The sequence below is a fragment of the Panthera onca genome, chromosome F1 (assembly GCF_046562875.1).
Source record: "Panthera onca isolate mPanOnc1 chromosome F1, mPanOnc1 haplotype 2, whole genome shotgun sequence".
NCBI classification, from domain to species: Eukaryota; Metazoa; Chordata; class Mammalia; order Carnivora; family Felidae; genus Panthera; species Panthera onca.
Window position 1 is genome coordinate 1,262,711 of NC_138355.1, and position 20,655 is coordinate 1,283,365.

The 20,655-nt window shown below is 35.0% G+C and overlaps 1 long non-coding RNA gene across 1 annotated transcript in view; it reads left to right on the top strand.

The window, feature by feature from the left end:
• The window catches only part of LOC144614857 (uncharacterized), a 715,444-nt gene that overhangs the window by 317,390 nt on the left and 377,399 nt on the right, over positions 1–20,655 (top strand). The window lies entirely within an intron of this gene.

Below are 20,655 nucleotides of genomic sequence, written 5' to 3' on the forward strand. Positions count from 1 at the left end.
GATTTGATTTTCCCATTGCAAATCTTGTACTCATCATTTTGATTTTCAGACTTTCATATAGAAAAAAAAAATTTCCTTAAGTGGACTTTTAAGGATCTCCTATTGAGAATAAAGACTTTTAAAATATTTTAATTTTCCCTTATTCATTATATATATTTTGCCTATGTGGTCCAATCTAACTTAAATAATTTCTACAATGGTTTTAATATATATATGTCCCTGTGTACTGGCTTTAAACAGATTTTTTTTCAACCCTGTAGGTCATCTCTCTTTCCCTATCACTGCTTTATTTATTTATGTTTTTAAATTCTCTTGGTGTGTCATTTGTGTGAACACCTAGTAGTACAATTGGTGGGTTGTAGAGAAGTTCTATTTTTAACTTTTTGAGTAACCTCCATAATGTGCTGCACCAATTTACCTTCCCACCAATACGGTATGAGGGTTCTCCTTTCTCCACATCCTCGCCAACCTGTGCTCCTCTTGTGTTGTTAATTTTAACCATTCGACAGGTGTAAAGTGATATCTCATTGTACTGTTCATTGGAGCTTGTACATGATAAGTGATGTTGAGCATCTTTTCATTTAGCTATTGGCTATTGGCATGTCTTCTTAGGGAAAATGTGTATGCATGTCTTCTACACTCTTAGGGTTTTTTAGTGTTCATTTATTTTTGAGAGAGAGACAGAGCACAAATGGGGTAGGGGAAGAGAGAAAGAGAGGGAAACACAGAATCTGAAGCAGGCTCCAGGCTCTGAACTGTTAGCATGGAGCCCAGCATGGGGCTTGAACTATGAACTATGACATCATGACCTGATCTGAAGCCGGATGATTAAAAAAGGAGCCACCCAGACGCCCCTATTTTTGTGTATGGTGTAAAAAAGTGGTCCAATTTCACTCTTTTGCATGTTACTATCCAGTGTTCCCAACACAATATGTTGAAAAAACTGTCTTTTTCCCACTGGCTATTCTTTCCTGCATTCTTGAAGATTGATTGACCATATATTTGTCAGTTCATTTCTGGGTTTTCCATTCCATTCAATTGATGTATGTGTCTATGTTTGTTCCACTACCATACTGTATTAATCCCTACAGCTTTGTAATCATATAACTTGAAGTCCAGGATTGTTCTGCCTCCAACTTTGCTTTGCTTTTTCAAGCAAAGGCTATTCAAAATTTTTGTGGTTGCATACACATTTCAGGATTTCACAGTTTTAGCTCTATAAAAATGCTGTAGTATTTACGGGGCTCCTGGGTGGCTCAGTCGGTTGAGCTTCCGACTTCAGCTCATGATCTCACATTCTGTCAGTTCGAGCCCCAAGTCCGGCTCTGTGCTGTCAGTTCGGAGCCTGGATCCTGCTTCGGATTCTGTGTCTCCCTCTCTCCCTGCTCCTCCCCCACTCATGCTCTGTCTCTCTATCAAAAAAATGAATAAACGTTAGAAAAAAAGGTAGTGGTATTTTGATAGGGATTACATTAAATATGTAGATTGCTTTGTGTAGTATAGCTATTTTAGCCATATTTCTTGTTCTGTCCTTGATCACAGAATGTCTTTCTGTTTCTTTGTGCCATCTTCAATTTATTTCATCTGTCATAGTTTTCAGAGTACAGGTCTTTCACTCTCTGGTTAAGTATATTCCCAGGGATATCACTGTTTTCAGCGCAATTGTAAATCAGATCGCTTCCTCGATTTCACTTTCTGTTGCTTCATTACTTTGTATACGTTAATTTTGTAACCTTGGACCTTACCGAATTTGTGTATCAGTTCTAGCGGATTTTTATAGTCTTTGAAGTTTTCTGTATAGAATATCACTCATCTGCCATTAGTGAAATATTGACTGCATCCTTACTGATTGTATGTCTTTATTTTTGTCTTATTGCTGAAGCTAAGACTTCCATTCCTATGTTGAATATTAATGTTGGAATTGGACATCTCTGTCTTGCTCCTGACTCTAGAGGAAGAGCTGTCAGTTTTTCAGCATTGAGGATGATATTAACTGTGGGTCTTTCATATATGGACTTTATGATGGTGATGTATGTTCCTTCTATCCCTATGTTGTTGAGAGGTTTTTTTTTTTTTAAATAAAAAATGGATGCTATATTTGATCAATTGCTTTTTGTGCATTTATTGAGAGGTTTCTTATCCTTTCCATATTGATGTGGGGGATCACTTTGATTAACTATGTATATTGAACCACTCCTGCAGCCCAGGAATAAATCCCACTTGACACTGGTGAACAATTCTTTTAATATATTGTTGGATTCAACTTGCTAGTATCTTGTTCAAATTTTTGCATCTTTGTTCATCAAAGACATTGGCTTGTAATTCTGCTTTTAAGTCAGGTCTTTGTCTGGGTTTGGATTGAAGGTAATTCTAGCATCGTAGGAGTGTAGAAGTTTTCCTTCCACCATTTCGATTGTTTAGAAAAGCTTGAAAAGAATGGGTATTATTTCTTCTTTAAATAGCTGGCAAAAATCCCATGGGAAGCAATCTGGCCCTGGAATTTTGGGGAGATTTTTTTATTATTATTATTGATTCTATTTCCTTGCTGACTATGAATTTTTCTATTAAGAAATTTTCTATATCTTTCTGTTTCACTTTTCTTAGTGTGTGTTTATATTTAAATTTTTTTTTACAGATTTCCTAGTTTGTTGGCATACATTTTTATCATATACCATTAAAATTGTTTGTATTTCTGTGGTGTTGGTTGTGATTTCTCCTCTTTCATTTGTCATTTGTATTATTTGGGTCCTTTTATTTTTCTTTTGATAAGTCTGGCTAGGAGTTAATAAATTTCATTAATTCATTCAAAGAAACACCTCTTAGTGTCATTGATCTGTTATGGTGGATTTGCATTTGTTTGTTTCTACATCATTTATTTCTGCATTAATGTTTATTGTTTTCTTTCTCCTACTGGCTTTAGGCTTTATTTCCTGTTCTTTTCTAGCTCCCTTAGGTGTAAGCTTAGGTTTTGTATTTGAGATTTTTCTTCCTTCTAGAGGTAGGCCTGTATTGCAATATACTTCTGCCTTTTTTTTTTAATATGAAATTTATTGTCAAATTGGTTTCCATACAACACTCAGTGCTCATCCTAACAGGTGCCGTCCTCAATGACCATCACCCATTTTCCCCTCCCTCCCACCCCCATCAACCCTCAGTTTATTCTCAGTTTCTAAGAGCCTCTAATGGTTTGCCTCCCTTCCTCTCTAACTTTTTTTTTCCTTCCCCTCCCTCATGGTCTTCTGTTGTTTCTCAGGATCCACATATGAGTGAAACATATGGTGTCTGTCTTTCTCTGCCTGGCTTCTTTCACTTAGCATAATACCCTCCAGTTCCATCCACGTTGCTACAAAAGGCCATATTTCATTCTTTCTCATTGCCAAGTAGTATTTCATTGTGTATATAAATCGCAATTTCTTTATCCATTCACCAGTTGATGGACATTTAGGCTCTTTCCATAATTTGGCTCTTGTTGCAAGTGCTACTATAAACATTTGGGTTCATGTCCCCCTATGAATATGCACTCATGTATCCTTTAGGTAAATTCCTAGAAGTGCTATTGCTGAGTCATAGGGTAGATCTATTTTTAATTTCTTGTGGAACCTCCACACTGTCTTCCAGAGTGGCTGCACCCATTTGCATTCCTACCAACAATGTAAGAGGGTTCCCATTTCTCCACTTCCTCTCCAGCATCTATAGTCTCCTGATTAAACACATTTTTAAAATATGCATTGCATTCTTGGTCCTATAAGAATAGAAATACATATTTTAAACATGTTTTTTCTTTTTTTTTAATTTTTTTAACGTTTATTTATTTCTGAGACAGAGAGAGACAGAGCATGAACGGGGGAGGGTCAGAGAGAGGGAGACACAGAATCTGAAACAGGATCCAGGCTCTGAGCTGTCAGCACAGAGCCCGATGCGGGGCTCGAACTCACAGACCGTGAGATCATGACCTGAGCTGAAGTCGGCCGCTTAACCGACTGAGCCACCCAGGCACCCCTACATATTTTAAACATGTTTTTCTTAAAGTAAATTAAGAAAAGGCAAGACATATACATTCTTACTGTTTTTTATTTTTTATAATTCTTGCAATGTTTACTTAGTTTGAAAGAAACCGAGCATATGATGGGGAAGGGCAGAGGGAGACACAGAATCCAAGGCAGGCTCCAGGCTCTGAGATGTAAGCAAAGGGCCTGATGCGGGACTTGCACTCAGGTGCCATAAGATCATGACCTGAGCCAAACTCGGACACTTAACTGACTGAGTCACCCAGATGCTCCCTTACTATCTTTTATAATTATAAAATCATTTATACTGTTACTATTTGTGTGTGTGTGTGTGTGTGTGTGTGTGTGTGTGTGTGTAGGCATGCACGCATACACACACAAGAATGTGTATACTGTTTGTGGTCATATGTTTTCTAACTGAAGAGCTTCCTCTAGTATATAAGGTGGCTAGCAACAATTTAACTCAAGTTTTCTTTTTCTGGGATGTCTTCATTTTTATTTTTCATAGTTTCCTGGGTACGGGATTCTTGGTTGAAAAGGTTTTTGTTTGTTTGTTCATTTGTTATTGTTGGTTTTTTTTTTTTTTTGTTTTTTATTTTGGAGTGCTTGTTGGAGGCGGTCAAAGAGGACAGGACTGTTGGTTGGCCTGTGAGCTACAACTGGACATTTAGAGAATCCTCGCCCTTTCCCCTGTCTTTGGAAGGTATATGCTACACCAATCCTATGGTGGGAGCTATTTCAAGGACCATAGCCTTGGAGAGTAAAGTGTATTTGAGACCATCTGGATGGTGTTCATGACTAAGCCCAGTCATGTGCTATGTAAACTTTAAGATTTTGGTGAGAGGATCCAGATCTCTACTCATCTATTCATCTTGCAGCCAATCTAACTGAACTTTGTATGTGCTACTGCTTATTAAGTCTTCCACCTACCAATCTGGACTGTTCTGCCTATTTTTTCTTTTTCTTATCTCTTGTCCTCTGTGAGTACAGGGTCCAGTTTCCAACCCAAAAGCTCTATACAAAAAAATTTAAAAGAAGGAGTTTAGAGAGATTTCAAAATGGTAACAAATACTAGACCTAAGAAATTGTCCTGGATTCGACAGTGTCATAGTGATAGGGGCGAATAATAGATTGAGCTGGATTGATGGCAGAAATAATTGTAATTTTAGACTGTAGAATACTGTAGAACAGGTACTTCTCATGCCAAATGAATATTTTTTTTGGAGAAGCACAGAATGATTTGTGAGAAGTATACTATGTTGAGTTCAAACAGGCTAAGAACTGGTATCCTATTCATATATTCATAACTTTAGAAATACAAAAGTCACCAATTTAAGAAAAATGATGTTTTGATAAGAAAGGGAACAGAAACGTGTCAGTCATAACTAAGGTTAGTGTTAAGGTTCAGGGTAGTTATAATAAAGATGCAGTTGATCGGTGTCACAGACAAAAAAATAGAAATGACAGTTGCTAAGGAGTGTTCGGTCTAATACGGAGTGTGTGACATAAAACAACCTGTTGGGTACAAGCATCAGAATGGACTAAGTTATGGGCCAGGCATAACACACCTCTACGAGATCCTGACACTTCATATCAAAGTAAGATATCTTTGCACAGACATTTCATATTCCAACCGCCATCTCTGCTTGGATGGAGCTGTCCTTTCTGCCACCTATAAGTTCCCCTGAAAAAATGGGTGGAGGAGTGAAAAACAGCCTGAATTTTTCTCCCCATGCCAGATTGCTTTTTACTTCCAGAGCTGTGTTCTTAGGAGGACAAGATTTTACCCAGTATGGGTCAGGATGAGAGGACATTTTCCTAACTCCTCAAATGAGCTTGTAGTTTAGTTTTGACCTAAAATAGAGACCAGTTGGGAAACATGTAAAAGACACTTGGAATCACTTAAATTAGTGTGGTATCCTGGAGAATCTTCCATGGTATTCTACTTCTTTTGAAATTAGGATGGTTGATTATTTTTTGTTGACAGTAACCAAAACAATACAATCCACTGGGACAAGGTGGCCATGCAAAATGAGATCATACATGGAAAATTTGGGAAAGCAACTGCTCCTTGTCTATTCTTGCCCTGGAGTGAAATAAGTTTAGTTTCCCTTTCGTGGCTCCAAGTATAGCATTTCCAAGCCAGGGCTTGTCCTAGTTCTACAGGTGACATGATAATTCTGGACCTGAAGGGAGATTATCTAATGGAGTCTTTTCTCTTATAACAGTATAATGTGGGACACATCTCACAAACAGACTCACCCCAAAGACAGTCTGGTGAGGGTCTATTCCTCAGGCTCATTAACCGAGACTGCTCAAGAAGCAGGTGGGTGATGGGATGAGAGAGGATATTAACAAAGTATTATAACTTCCTTATAATTCCAGGCATTTTCCAGCAAAGCATACTTAGATACAGCAGACGTTATAAGACTAAAAGACCAATTTTATGAATCATGGGAGGTTAACAACGTTTAGATTTTTGGAATAATTTTTTATAATTTTTGATATATTTTAACTGGAATTGTTTTTCTCTTTTTCTTATTATACCATTTTTTCTCAGTTTATGTGTTTGGGTGTTATTATGTGTTTTAATATATAAGGAATCTGAAATAACTCAAAATGACAATTATACTTCCTTCCTTTAAGTCATTTTTAACATTTTGGGACTCATTACAATTATTATGTCATAAAAGTGATGTTTTAAACATTTTTTACATGAATTCTATATTAGCATATTAATGTAAATATTTTATTTTATTCCTTTATAGTGGGTTCTAACATAGCAAAATTGTCTTGTTTACAAAAATTTGATCTGGGAATTCCACTTTCTGGCACTTATATAATATTTGCAGAAATAATGAAGATAGTACATGATATGTTGAATATTCATACATGAATATTACAAGAATGCTTAGTCTGCATGATTTCAAATTCCATTATTTCCTAAAATAAATTCTGTTTACATATTTTAAATATAGTAAATCATAAGATGTCCTTTACATTAATTTTGTTGAGATAGATTAAGAACAGAGCAACAGTTGGGCAAAATGGAAAGACAAAGCATTATCTTGTGATAAAATTTATTTTCTAAATATTGTGACCATGCTGTTTCTTCTGAACACTTCAAATTGTTATTTGTTCATTGGAACTTTTACTGACAAATGTGCAGGTAAACTATAATTTTATTATTAAAATCCATAACTAAAGTAAGTGAATTCATTTGGCATAGTGCCTTCCAGTGTGTATGCTCTAAAAGTATGAGAAAGAATTGGTGTAGGATAAAGAAAGATATGATGATAAATGTCATTGCTTATTTGCATGAGGACATCAAGCTCTCTTGGATTTCAAACAGTAAAAACCCTCTCTGCCTCTGGATATGAAAAAATGTTAAGATTTCAAGAGAGAACTCATGTAAAAAAAAAGTCTACCCTTCATGCAATTAGGGAGGATTGTGTCAAGAAAGAGACAGCTTGAGTGATTCTAATTAACATACTTAGAAAACAGAATATACTCCTCCAAATTCCAGTTTCACAATTGATGATATCCCTACATGTTAATTTTTTTATACACTTGATGTGACTCCCTTTTATTACTTTGTGGAACACACTCACAATGATAAAACACTTTGCAAGATCTTGGAATAAAAAAGTGTTATACTTTTCTGTCATCCTCTGTTGTGATGGCCACAAAGGCACACCACCAAGATTTTTACATTTTTCCAAAATTTATTGCATGATATTTCTGATAAAGCTCTTCCAGCATTTTTTCTGTCTCCTAATTCTGCAGTGATATTTCCTTCTTATGATTTTCCCCAGGGAAACTAAGAATTAAATATCTTGAAATTGCAAATCTCCTTGTCAGCAAACATAGTGGTTTCAGCTTTACCCTACTCTAAGATCCATTGCCAGACTACTACATGCATTTCAGTTATTCAATGACTTCTGATTCTTATATATATTAATGTGGGACTTGTACCTTTTTTAAAAATAAATTTTTATGGAACTAATTTTAATGAGAATGGTGTTTTCTTTTCCTGAAATTGGCAGCTGTACTTCTCAGGTAGAAACCTATTGCCACTGAAACAAAAAATATCCACTCATTTATTTATCTGCAATTCCAACAATCACTTTATGTGTTACGATGTCCAGTCATAGAGTATACAATGCTCTTCATATAATATAATGACATTGATCACTAAAATGATACTTTTTATTTGTATAGTAATAAAACAAACATATATATTTTTAAATTTTTTAACGTTTTATTTACTTTTGAGACAGAGAGAGACAGAGAATGAATGGGGGAGGGGCAGAGAGAGAGGGAGACACAGAATTGGAAGCAGGCTCAAGGCTCTGAGCCATCAGCCCAGAGCCCGACGCGGTGCTCAAACTCATGGACTGCGAGATTGTGACCTGAGCTGAAGTCGGACGCTTAAACAAATGTGCCACCCAGGTATCCCAAACAAACATAATATTTTATTGCACAGATAATATTCTGAAAACTATAATGGGGAGTGTGCCAATATCTTGTACTTCATAAAATAATGCAAATTTAAAATTGGATTATTAAAAATTTGGTAAAACAGATGTTACAAAATTTTGTTACTACAAAAAGCATTTTCGGGGCGCCTGGGTGGCGCAGTCGTTAAGCGTCCGACTTCAGCCAGGTCACGATCTCGCGGTCCGTGAGTTCGAGCCCCGCGTCGGGCTCTGGGCTGATGGCTCGGAGCCTGGAGCCTGTTTCCGATTCTGTGTCTCCCTCTCTCTCTCTGACCCTCCCCCGTTCATGCTCTGTCTCTCTCTGTCCCAAAAAATAAATGAAAAAAAAAAAAACAAAACAAAAAAAAAAAAAACGTTGAAAAGCATTTTCATCTTACACAAAATAGTCCTTAAGTTCTTGAAAGTTATGTATTTTTTTTTCTTTCTTATACTCCTCTTTACTCCAGACAGCTGATCTAAACCCATAGACTTTATGATCGGTCTTCTGTCTGGTACATGTAACAGTGTTATTTTCCCCACCATTATCTGGTATTGTGTACATACTTTGGGACTTCCAATATTTATTATAGGCTGGGTAAAAGTCAATGCAAGAGCATAAATTTGACCTGCATTTTGCCTTCTGTGAGGGATCAGATGCAAGTCACTTAGCTCGTCCAGCCCATTATTGTCACATAGTAAATTGTCAGATGCACATCTGATTTTAAGTTCTCAATGTATCAGTTTGGATCCAATTATACTTTGCACTCTAGCCATCTATAGATGCCAGCCATAGATTAATTTTGTTCGAATTCTTCTGGGCCATTACTATATTATTGCAAATCCTAACATCTTTCCATCGTGGAGCTATAGGCTATTTTTTAAAAACAGAAAACACATCATTAAGTTTAAATTAAAGAGAAACAAAGATGACCTTTTGATATCTTGATGACAACTATCAGTTGTTTGGTTCTAGAAGTTAAATTAAATTTTCACATTTTGTACTGAAAGAAGTTACACTTTACACCCTAGTCCATGGGCACCATAACTAGTTTGTTGTCCAGACTCAGCCTTATTGAGCTGAAGAGCCTCCCTGGAGAAACATAACATTTGATGATCCAGATCAAAGATTTTGTCAGTGACATAGTCATTTACAAAATGAAAGATATGAATTAGAATGCAAAAAATGGAGAGAACTTGGTCTGAGATAAAAAAAAAAAAAGTATTGTCAGTATAAGAGTCTCTTACCGTTTGCCTCAGGGTTGATGGGAGTGGGGGAGAGGGGAAAGTGGGTGATGGGCATTAAGGAGGGCACCTGTTGGGATGAGCACTAGGTGTTGTATGGTAACCAATTTGACAATAAATTATATATACAAAAATTAATTAATTAAATAATTAGAAATTTTCAAAAAGTATTAGAATTCTTATTTATGTTACTTTATTTATCTCTCTACACGATGTGCCATAAGCTATGTGTGGTATATTAATAAAATGATTCAGATATATTGTTAATAAGTAAATTTATCTGTAAGAAGTCTCTTATGCCCATATATTCTGTTATGGTACCGGAGCATGATCCTTTTAATGTGGAAAGCATTGTGACATTAAATGAATGCTTTCCTCTTGCTTTTCCTGTATACCACATAAAAATAGAACCCATCAATGCTGAGGTTGCAAATGTATTTTGGTGGCATTTGTCAGTTGTTTAGTTCTTATAGATAGGGTAAATGTGTCCCTTTTTAGATCAGGCTTATGAAGAAAATGTAAAATCCATTAAATCCACTACAAATATGTCCTTTATAAACTCCTGCTTGGGAGGCAATTTTAGAAAATGTTCAACCTCAGACATTAATTTCCAAGCATGAGCCAATAACATTAATACCAAACATTTCTGTATTGTCTCACATATTTATATGTATTGACCAGTATAATTATAAATGCCCTGAATATATAATTGAACATTTTTCCACCTCAGAGTAATCTGTGAATGTGATGGTCTTTCATTATACTTCACCATACTTAAGCCGTATGGTTTAAGTTTTGTAAATCATGTATTAAATCATATTGATAAAATAATTATGCCTGCTTCCAGAAAAATAATATAAAATCTTAGGTGCAAAATTATTCAGTTACAAACTTTGTAAAAATTATGATTTGAGATATTTTGATAACCTTTAGAGGAAATATTTTACTCTTGATACCCTAGGTATTTTTCAAGGCATATGGATATAGACCTATATTAAGTAAAGTTTCAAAAAAAGGAATTAATACATAGTTATTTCTATGCAACTTCATGAGTGTAACACAATAGATAAATGTTGTTTTTATCCTTTTGATAATTGATAGTTGGGCTAGCATTTAACTCCTGAGATGAAAATAATTTACATTAGAGACCTCGGGAATGGAAATTAAACGGGGAGAGAATCAATTTGTAGTTGTGGGAAGATAATTTTGATACGGTTTGAGTTAAGGAGAATAATTCTTTTCCCACAACTATTTTTGTGTCTTTATCGCCAGAACCTGGAAATATTTTGGATTTAATGGAAAATGGAATATAATTTTATGGAGGCTGGCAAGATTACTAATATCCTTGTTTAAAATACAGAAATTATGGGAGGCTGGGTCGCTCAGTCAGTTAAGCGGCTGACTTCAGCTCAGGTCACGATCTCATGGTTCGTGGGTTCAAACCCCACATCGGGCTCTGTGCTCCCAGCTTGGTACCTGGAGACTGCTTCAGGTTCTGTCTCTCTCTCTCTCTCTCTCTCTCTCTCTCTCTCACTCTCTCTCTGCCCCTCCCATGCTCAATCTATCTCTCTCGCTAAAATAAACAAACATTAAAAAATTTAAAATAAATAAAGTAAAATACAGAAATATATGGGATTGTTAAAATATGTCACATATAATCACAATGGACCACAAACTTGGGAGAATAAGAAAATTAGAAAATATCAAAGTGATGCAATGAGACAAAAACTCAATTTGGAAATTACTTTTTTTCTCATTATTTGCTTAGATTAGTCTTTCTTATTTGTAAAAAAAATTCAGTTTTCCTTACAACTACCTTTTTTTTGGATTTTATATGCACATCACTGTCATGGGTGCTAAAAAGTAAGTTAACATAAAACAAGAAAAATGTTTTGCAAAGAGGAGGACTCGGGTACAATAGGAATATTCATAATGGAAACCTTATGTAGGCATGACTGTGAGTGTGTTGGTGTTTGATATATACTAAAGTCATTTGGTCTAGAAAATATTGCTGAGGCAATTACTAAAAATAATGAGGTGAAAACCCTAATGGCTGTGAGGATTTTGACTCCTGAAGAAAGAACATTGGTGATAAGTAGTTTATTTTTTTCCCAGATATACAAAACATTTATTACTTATGTCATTAAGACCATCTCTGTTCCCTTATTTTTACCATTAAATAATGTGGTTTTTTTTTCAAGCTGGCATTGGACTTTCAGCCAACTTTTTTCTCATTTTCTTCCACATCTTCACACTTCTGAATCGCAGACCTAAGCCTACTGACCTGATCACATGTCACTTACCCCTTGTCCAAATAATGATGCTCCTCATGATACTGTGATTGTTGTATCCAGACCTGTTTAACTCACTGTTTTCTCAGAATGACCTCAAATCTAAGGTATTTTTCTACATGTACAGGGTGAGGAGGAGTCTCTCCATCTATACTACCTACTTACTGACCATGAGTCAAGCCATCACCATCAGCCCTAGCACCTCCTGTTTGTCCTGTTTTAAACATAAATTCACAAATTATGTGATCTATATTTTTGTCTTCTCATGGTGCCACAGTTTGTCTTGCAGTAGTTACCTGATCTTCTACACTATGGCTTCTTCCAATGTGAACCAGACACAACTGCTGTCTCTCAGCAAACTTTGCTCACTCTCCCCCATGAAATCTATTATTCATGAACTGTTTTCCACCCTGAAAACATCTTGTGATATCACCTTTATAGGGATCATGCTTCGTTCAAGTGCATACATGGTAATTCTCTTGTTCAAGCCTCATAGACGGTCCCAGCACCTTCATATCACCAACTTCTCCACAAGAGTCTCCCCAGAGAAAAGAGCCACACACATACACACACACACACACACACACACACACACACACACAATTATGCTGCTGGTGAGTTTCTTCGCAGTCATGTACTGGATGAACCTTATTATGTCATCATTGGCAATACTGTTTTGGGTGAATAACTCAGTCATCTTGGGTATCCAGAAGCTTGTGGTCAATGTCTATGCCACTATCAGCCCTTCGGTGCTAATCATCTCTGATACAAGAATAACTAATATTCTCCAATGAAAATGTCATCCATTTTTAAAAAGTTAACGCTGCAAAAAAACAAACAAACAAACAAACAAACAAACAAAAAACTGGATACTTTTTTTTTTACCCATTAAAAAAATGTGTGAAATAACAAAATAACACCTTTAATTATATTTGAATACTCTTAAAACCAATATTGCCAATGATGATATAGTTCTTTTAGTCCCATGTCCACCATTACGTTCTATTACCATACAGTGGAACTTACCCATTCATTTTGATTCTTAGACCTTTCTACAAGATACCTTTTCTTTCCTCTTGAAGTATACTATTAGGAAGCTCATATTTCTCTAAAGGATATCAAAATGCTGATTCCAATGGGCACATGCGCTCCAATGTTTATAGCAGTGCAATCAACAATAGCCAAGTTATGAAAAGACCCCAAATATCTATCACTGATGAATGGATAAAGAAAATATGCTGTCTATACCCCGGAATACCACATGTTGATCAAAACAAATGAAATCTTGCCATTTGTGAAAACGTGGATGGAATTAAAGTGTGTTCTGCTAAGAAAAATAAGTCAGTCTGAGAAGGACAAATATATAATTTCACTCATATGTGGAATTTAAGAAACAAAACAGATGGGTATAAGTTAGGAAAGGGAAAATAATGTAAAAACAGAGAGGGTGGCAAACCATAGGAGACTTTTTTTTATTTTTATTTTTTTTTGAAATTTATTGTCAAATTGGTTTCCATACAACACCCAATGCTCATCCCAAAAGGTGCCCTCCTCAATACCCATCACCCACCCTCCCCTTCCTCCCACCTCCCATCAGCCCTCAGTTTGTTCTCAGTTTTTAAGAGTCTCTTATGCTTTGGCTCATAAGAGACTCTTTAATACAGAGAACACATAGGGTTTCTGGAAAAGAGGTGGGTGGGAAATGGCTGAGTCATAGGCATTAAGGAGGGCACTTGGGATGAATACCAGGCATCATATGTAAGTGATGAATCACTAAATTGTACTCCTGAAACCAATACTGCACTATACGTTAACTAACTTGTATTTAAATTAAAAAAAAAATAAAAAATATATACGTAACATGGGGGAAAGAAGGAGTAGAAAATTGCTGGGATAGTGTGTGTGGGGAAATAGGGAGCGGCTGGTAAAAAGGTGCAAACTTTCAACTATAAGGTCTGAGACTAATGTGAAACTTGGTGACTATCATTGATAACACTGTATTGTATAATTGAAATTTGATGAGAGTAGAACTTAAATTTTGTATCAGAAAGAACCATGTGAGATGATGGATGGGTTAATTAACTAGATGATGGGATTGCTTTCACAATGTATATGCATATCAGATCACCAAAGTGTACACATTACATGTCAAACAATTTTGTCAGTTATACCTCAATAAAGCTGAAATTTAAAAATCAAGTCCTTAATGTTAGTCAAATTTCTTAGGCTTTTACTTTTTTTTTTTTTTAAGGGAGCAAATAATTTATTTATTTATTTGTTTATTTTACTTTTATTTTTTTAAATTTACATCTAAATTAGTTAGCATATAGTGAAGCAATGATTTCAGGAGTAGATTCCTTAATGCCTCTTACCCATTTAGCCCACCCCCCCTCCCACAACCGCTCCAGTAACCCTCAGTTTGTTCTCCATATTTATGAGTCTCTTCTGTTTTGTCCCACTCCCTGTTTTTATATTATTTTTGTTTCCCTTCCCTTATGTTCATCTGTTTTGTCTCTTAAAGTCCTCAGTGCTTGTACTTTTGAAAATAGTATTCTTATTTATTAAAGTTATTTAATTATCCAGTTTTGGCTTGAATGATAATTTGTATGGGCATCAATATTTTTTTTTCTTTCTTTTCTGGCAATACAATAGCTGTGGAGATTTTGCTCTCATATTTGTAGGTTTTCTATCTCTTTGTCTCTCACCCTCTCTCTCACACTGTTTTTAATCCTTTTTTCAACTTGTGGAGTTTCTCTGTTTTACTAACATATATTTTAATTATTTTATTTATCTCTCTTTGGCACAACTCTCTTCTAAATTCAAGTCTTCTTGTCAGGTGTTTGAACTCAAGAATTTATAATTCGCTATTTATTTGATTATTCATTTTTTATTTTACATATTTAGTGAAACAGTTGGATGTGTCTATTGTCTTATTCCTTCTCATGCTAGTATTCATGTTTCTACAACTAGTATGTACAAGTTGTACATACTTTTGACTAAATTTTTTAGTCATTGAGTTTCATACTCCAGTTTACTCTTCCTCTCATCATCTCAGTCTAATTTAATCTTTAACTCTTATATATGTATTAAGTGTATTATGTCTAGAATTTTATTTTTTATATGACCATTGCCAAGCTTATGGTGTCTTGTTATTCCACAGTATTTTGATTTTCTGTTTTTCCTACATATTTTTTTAACATTTTAAACATAATGCCAATATCTGACATTTATGTGACATCTAATTTATGACACACCATTCTGATTTTGTATTTTCTTATGGGCTTTATGTTTACTTTTTATTTATTTTTGAGAGATAAAGAGACACACCAAGAGTGGGGAACAAGCAGAGAGAAAGAGAGAGAGAACGAGAGAGAGAGAGAGAGAGAGAGAGAGAGAGAATCTGAAGCAGACTCTAGGCTCTGAGCTCTCGGCACAGAGACCAATGTGGGGCTCCTACCCACAGACTGTGAGATCATGGCCTGAGTTGAAGTTGGCCGCTTAAATAAGTGTGCCACCCAGCGCCTTGGGTTTCAAAATTTTTAATTTGATTCTTACTTTTGGGAAATGTCACATTTGAAATTCAGTGCATTTGTTTATTCCATTTGCCCTGGGGGAAAAAAAAGTTCAACACACATGAATTTTAAGTCCCAGTGATAAACCATTATCTGGAGGGAACACTTGCTTCTTAGACAACTCATCTAGATATTCCCTTGATGTATTTCTGCTCTAGAGGAGTTCTCATATTTACCTTCCAATTCTATTCAGCAGGTTTTAGGGTTCTTGTAACTTCTTGAAGGTTTTTTATTACCTACATTAAAAGATTAGGAAATAACTAGTATTTTACTTAAAAGCACATATATCCAGTGACTACACTAGTAAACTATTTCACAAAGATATTTTTGGCAGACAACAACATCTCATGACTCTCAACTTTGTATATTTCTGTAATTATAAATATATTTATAGTAATACTAATTTGTAGAATATAAATAATTTTTGTTAAGTTTTGAAAATTTATTTTATGTTTTACACAATTTCATGGTATGATATACTCCACTGTATTTAATATTACCCGTATATGGTCAGAATTAGTTATTTTCTTAGCATTATGCCACCATTAATATAGTTATTTACCTGAATTTATGTCTTTGACTTCAACGCTCTTTTAGCTCATGCCCCCCTTTCACTTCCAAGGTCATTTTGAAAAATCTCAGGTTTAATATTTATTTATTCTACAATATACTTAAAATTCTATTAACATCCTGTGAGATTTATGTTTTCAGGAAGTTAATTATGATTAATAGGTATACAGCCATTATCATTAAAATTTATGCTTTTTATATGAAAACAATGTGTATCCTATATTCACTGGTTTAAAATGTTAATATTTTGTATTTATCTCTAATTAAAGAAACTGCTTAACAAAGTCACTTGTAATCCTTTATATTTATTGTAGTATACAAAACAATTTCTTATCTATGATGGCTTAAATGTCATTTAATATGATAAAGATGTACCAAGTTGGCATCTTCCATAAATTTAAGTTGAACATTTTTAATTCAAGTGTCACCTAAATGTATAAAAGACTAGTGTCTAACAGACTGTATTTTCTAAGTTTGTTTTACCCATTGTGATTCATGAAATGTTTATTTTTATAACTTTCTTAATTTACTATGTCATTTTTCATTTGTTCTTATGGAAAATTTAGTATTAGGTCTAAACTCAATATTTATTTTGAAAAAAGAACCGGATCCTTCTTTTGTTTTGATAAAATCTAAATTCAAAAGACATTATTCATAAATTCAGTTTGTATTTCGCATCTATTTTGGTCACACAATAAACATGAGTGTTTATATTCATAACCTGTATCCTACAACAGTATAATCATTGGATCATTAATTGATTTCTCCAAATCATTATTCTCATGATTTATTATTCCTGATTCGTTTATGCCAACTGACTAGAAAATCATGAAACAAAGAATACTAAACATTAGCAATAAACACCTCGATATGCACAAGGTACAAAGATAAATCAAGAAATGAAATATCTGAATAGACATTTAGAGAAAGAAATATATAAATAGATTTATAGCAAGAAAAAGGATTAATTAAAAATAACTTCACAGACAAAAACGAAAACCTAAATGACTTAATTGGTAATTTTGCCAAATATTTAGTGACTAATTGATTCAAAGTCTGCACAAACACTTCCAAAAAATACTAGAAGTGGGAATACTTCCCAGGTAATATTAGGTGATTAGTATTACTCTGATTCCAAAAGCAGACCGAGGCATGATAACAAAAGAACATGACAGATTATTATCTCTTGAATATAGACTCACGTTCTCAAAAAGAAAGCAAATGAAATTCAGCAAAATACATACAAATTATACTCCATGAATTTTGAGATTATTTCACACATAAAACGTAGGCTAAACTTCCAAAAATCAATGTTTTCCAGAATGGAAAAAAAAAAAGGAACTAAAACTGCATTTTGTTACACATGATATGATTCTGTATATCAAATTTGTAGGGAGTTACCGAAATTTCACAAGAAATAATAAACAAGTTGAACAAGATGCAAGATACAAAATCAATATTAAATAAAAACCTAAAATATATATTTATATACTAGCAATGAAAAAATTGAAAAGGAAATGAAAAATACATCCATAATTGTATTAAACAAATAAAAAACATTTAGAAATAACTTGAAGAAATGAATTTAAGGTATTGAAAATAAGGAGATATAAATTTAAACTTTTTACAAGTAGGGGCACCTGAGTGACTCAGCTAGCTGAGGGTCTGTCCTCAGCTCAGGTTATGTTCTCAGGGTTTGTGAGTTTGAGCCCCATATTGGGCTCTCTGCTATCAGCCCAGAGCCCTCTTTGGATCCTCTGTCCTCCTTTCTCTGTGTCCCACGCCTTTCACGCTTTCTCTCTCAAAGATAAATAAAGCTTTAAAAGCTAAAGTTGTTGAAAATAAAATATTCTTAGCTACATAAACTTTAAAAATCAAAAAAAACTTAGAAAGACGTTAGATGTTTAAGGATAAAATTACTTATTATTTAAGAGTAGGAGGCCTCGAAGTTTGCCTTCTCCTTCAAACACAGCTAGATAAATGTTAAATCATTCTGGACACCCAGAAAATCAATTTGAGGACTTAGAGAACAAAACTGCAATTCTATAAGAATCATTCAAGATAGGAGATGCAAAGAATTGATTTCGTGTAGATAAGGACTGAGGGTGTTGAAGGTGTTGCAGATGGGAAGGAACCCTGCTTACTGTGTCTACCACAAGACATTATAAGCAGCAGAGTAAAAACTCTGAAGATTTAGAAGTTCACCACCTTCAGGGTTATGACAAGCTCAGTGATACTATTTTGGGAAGAAGGGCAGAGACACTGGACTGGACAGTGTGGTCTGAGGATCTCCTGGGTCACACAGGGGAAAGGCTCCTCCACTTGGAGTGCATTTGAGAGTGGCAGCGAGGTCTCTATGGGGACAGAAGGAAGGGTGGTGCCCACCTGCTGCACCATCCCAGACATAGGAGCAGCAGCTGGGGGTTGTGAGTCTTGGTACCAACTTTCTGCTCCACTTTGCCATAACTTATGAACCCCTGGGCGATTGAGTTAATGTTTTCCTGGGAATGGACAGGAAATAGCAGAAATGTATTGAGGTCCTCCCCCAGAATCAACACTGGACCACCGCACACAAGTCTCTAAAATTTGGAGTTTAGAAACCCAGCCTGGTGCCTGTGATAAAACAACTCTTACACACACAGGGTGAAAGTAAGGATCTGGTGGAAGCTGGGTACATAAGAAGGGTGATTATTTATATTCTTTAAGGACATACTGATGAGTGGCAGGCACAAGCTCTCCACCTCTGGGACAAGAGAGAGGGTGAGGGAGGAAGAAATAAAACATTCACTCTTTGCAGATGTCATGGTACTCTACCTGGAAATCCCAAAAGACTCCACAAAAAAAAAAAAAAAAAAAAAAAAAAAAAAAAAAAAACACAACAGCTAGAACTGATACATGAATTCAGCAAGGTGACAGGAAACAAAATCAACATAAAGAAATCAGTGACATTTCTATACACCAATAATGAAGCAACAGAAAGAGAAATCAAGAATTGACACCTTTTACAATTAAACCAAAAACTTTAAAATACATAGGAATAAACGTAACAAAGAGGTAAAATATCTCCATGCTGAAAATTATAGAAAGCTCATGAAAGGATTGAAGAAGACACGAAGTAATGGAAAAACAGTCCATGCTCATGGATGTAGAGAAAGAGGAATAATCTCTTTGCATGGCTTGTAGAAATTCAAACAGGTACAGCCACTCTGAAAAACAGTAGGGAGGTTCCCCCAAAAATTAAAAGTAGAACTACCCCAAAACACAACAATTGCAATACTAGGTATTTATTGAAAGGATTCAAAAATGCTGATTTGAAAGGGAACATGCATCCCATTGTTTACAGCAGCACTATCAACAATAGCCAAATTATGGAAAGAACCCAAATGTCCATCACTGATGACTGGATAAAGAAGATGTGGTCTACATATATACAACGGAATATTACTTGGCAACCAAAACAATGAAATCTTGCCATTTGGAACAATGTGGATAGAAATAGACTGTATTATGCTAAGTTAAATAAGTCAGAAAAGGAAATACATCATATGATTTCACTCATATGTGAAATTTAAGAAACAAAATAGAAGATCATAGGGGGAAGGAAGGCAAAATAAGATAAAAACAGAGATGGAAGCAAACCATAATTATGAGACTCTTAAATACAGAGAACAAACTGAGCATTGTTGGAGAGGTATTGGGTGGGTGTCTGGCTAACTGGCTGATGGGCATTAACGAGGGCACATGTTGGGATGAGCACTGTGTGTTATATTTAAGTAATGAATTGCTAAATTCTATTCCTCAAATCATTATTAGAGTATGTGTGAACTAACTTGGATTTAAATAAAAATTTAAAGACTAAAAGAAATAATCTAAACTAATGTAAGAGAAATTATTAACAAGAGAGAAAGGGTGAAGTTATTTTGGCCTCATCCATTAAGACTAAAAAAACTCAGTGAGCTAAACATTGCCACCAACTGGGGACTGGAGCAAAATACACCAAACCCAGTCGCTTTATGCCCTGCAGGTGCATCTCTAAACAGGCAAGTGAGCATAAGACACAGTGCAACAGGCCCTTCCCACAGAAGACTAGCACAGACCACTCACATGCACCAAATCTACTGATCATAGACTGCTGCAAACCTTCAGTTTAGTGCAGATAGAATCTGCACAGAATATATATATTCTTTCATTATTTGGATCTACCTTATTTTTTAAAAGATTTTATTTTTAATTACTCTCCATTCCCAACATGGAGCTTGAACTTACCCAAGTTCAAGAGTGGCAAGCACACCAACTGACCTAGCCAGGCGCCCTAGATCTAGCTTCTTTAAGAAACATAACAAAACACTCCTAAGATCAAGCTTGCTTGCTTGCATGCTTTCTCTTTTTCTTTCTTTCTTCATTTGTTTCTTTTTCCTTGACAAAATGGCAAAACAGAGTAATTCACTGCAACAGATAAGAACAAGAAGTAGAAGTAATAGACATGGATTTAATC